This window comes from Lepisma saccharinum, chromosome 16 (genome assembly GCF_977018435.1).
Source record: "Lepisma saccharinum chromosome 16, izLepSacc3.1, whole genome shotgun sequence".
NCBI lineage: Eukaryota > Metazoa > Arthropoda > Insecta > Zygentoma > Lepismatidae > Lepisma > Lepisma saccharinum.
Genome location: NC_139244.1, coordinates 3,530,991 through 3,533,684, shown reverse-complemented (window position 1 = coordinate 3,533,684; position 2,694 = coordinate 3,530,991).

Below are 2,694 nucleotides of genomic sequence, written 5' to 3'. Positions count from 1 at the left end.
TTATTTTACGTCGCTTTTGTGCCTCTACGGGTAAGTACGACAACAAGGATGAATGAAGAAGTAATGACATGGATGAAGTGACACAAACACAGTGAAACGTCCATGCTTGGCTACGTAGAACCTCTGACTTCATAGCGTGGGCAAATTATATTATATATATGTGTGTGGGGGGTGGGGGGGTGTTTATTTCTAGCAAAAGGGTGAACCCTAGCATAAGCATTGTTATCTTTAACTATTGAGGAAGACATGCTGTATAATTCACCAATATATTTCACATACGTAATTCATTTTCTTATTATGGTGCAGGACGCATGCCAACCCTTATCGACACCTGTACACCGAACATTGTTACAAAAGTATCTGGACGTTTACACCGTCACTGCAGCAGGGGGGCTTTTATTGTGCGCTTTGCTTGGCGACTCTAGGTTATTCACAACCTATCTCGTTCCCTTCCCTTCTGGAAAATGAATGTTGTCATAAAGTACCTCTTATTTCAGACCTATGATTCGATTTCAGTCACAGTAGGAATGTGGTAATTTCAAACTCAAGTGGTGTTTTCTGATAGGGCAACGCTATTACGGGTTAATATGCCTAGTTTACCCACCTGATAAAAAAAAAAACTGTTCCCCCTCGCCGGAAAAAAAAAATGTGGAAGTTCCCTTGCCCCCTAGTGCGCACTCCTATGCCACTCCCCAAAAAACGTTGTTTATCCACTTCTAATAGATCATTGGATTTTGTAGCAGATCTGGTTTCTCAAGGAACAATCTCCTGATTTTTTTCAAGTCTGACCTGTCAACACTGCCCCGAGCGCCGACAACGGCAGGGAAGATGCGCGAACGCTTTCAACGGAAGGTTTTTTTCCTTGTGGTCGAACTATAATTGCTTATCTTTGTTGTTATAACACAAACTCTTACCTTTGGAAAAATTATAATAGAACAAGATCGTTGGTGGGAGATCCCCTTTCCGCCATGGGAATTTGTACATTGAATGTGACCACCAGCGCTATGGAATTATCCTTATAATGAAGAACATGTCTGAATGGGGATTAACCACAAAAAGAGAACATTTTCTCATCAACCATTTAGTAGCTTCGCATAAATGGTTATTCATTCATTCATTGTTTTCTGCCTAATTGGCAGGTTTTTCACTGCAATCTCCAGCTTTCCCTGTTCTCTGCCTTACGCTTCGTAATAGCATACGACCCAGTTAATTTAATATCATCCATAAGCTGATATCTCTTTCTTCCACGGACTTTTCTTCCTTCAACCATTCCCTCCAAGGCATCTCTTAGCAGGCAGTTTCTTCTTAGACAGTGTCCTAACCAGTTTCTTTTCCTCTTCTTGATGGTCTCCAGTATAGATCTTTTTTCACCAACTCTTTTCAGTACGGCTTCGTTTCTTACCTTGTCCGTCCATTTTACACGCTCCATTTTTCGCCATGTCCACATTTCAAAAGCTTCGAGTCGTTTCTCTTCATTTCTTCTCAACGTCCAGGTTTCTGCACCATATAGTGCTACACTCCACACAAAACATTTCACTAATCTCTTCCTTAGACCTATGTCCATGGGTCCACAAAAAACATTTTTTCTTCTATTGAAAGCTTCTTTTGCTATTGCGATTCTCATTTTCACTTCTTGGTTGCAGCTCATGTCACTGCTTATAGTGCATCCGAGGTACTTGAAGCTATCCACTTTCTGGATTCTTTCACCATAAAACTAAAATTACTAAATATAGTAAGACTTTTCTTATACAAGAAAATCTAAATTCTTGCAAAATCTTAAAAATTATCCATGTTAATTTTATAGGTGTGCATCAATTTATTTCATGGCTCGAGGGGGGGGGGGGCGATGGCCTTACTTACTTCAAGGAATGTGAATCCTGAGAACATGTTTTCCATAAAACAAATTACTGAAGTTTCAAGATTTTTCTCCAAAATGGTATCAATACAAGAATTTTTTGGCTGATTGGTAATTATATTGCTTATTTGTGCACTATTCATAGTCTTCGTGAAACACGTGCAAAAATTTTATGTAGAATACTGTGTTTTATCATCCATGCTTGGATGTGATGTTGCAGTTTTAACAATTATTTTTAACTTGTTGAGAAGAGTGGACCTCTGTGGAAGATTTTAGTATATTCTTGCCTTTTTAGTGTGGGCCCCCTTACAATCCTGCACTTTTAACTTTTCTCAAGGAGGCCTTAACACCCTCTTTTTTTAACTTTAAGGTAAGGCTTAAAGAGAACTTTTCCACATATACTTTGAAGGGTGCAAAAAAAAATGGCCATACAAGATGATGCACCCAAAGTTTTTAACTCGTTCATTCATTTCATAAACATATTTTTCCATTCCATTTCCAGAACAAAGATTCGATGACAGCAATCTAAAGTAATCATACCAAACAACACAGCGTAAAAGCCCTGAGAACCATGGTTTGCCAAACAGCTCTAATTCATTAGGTTTCATGCATCGTCAGTGCATCAAGTCCAATTGCTACTGTTTTCTTATCTCGCTTTCGAGACTGCAGTCTAGTAGTTCAAGTAGCTGCCCAATTTTCCGCATGTTGGGTCAACACTGAAATTTTTAAACTCCAATTGAGAATTGAAATGGGACTGCTTGCACTAAAGGTGAAAACGCTATCATTTGGCAACATGGAAGAGTCTTAAAGTATTCATGAAGTTTTTGAATAATACATAT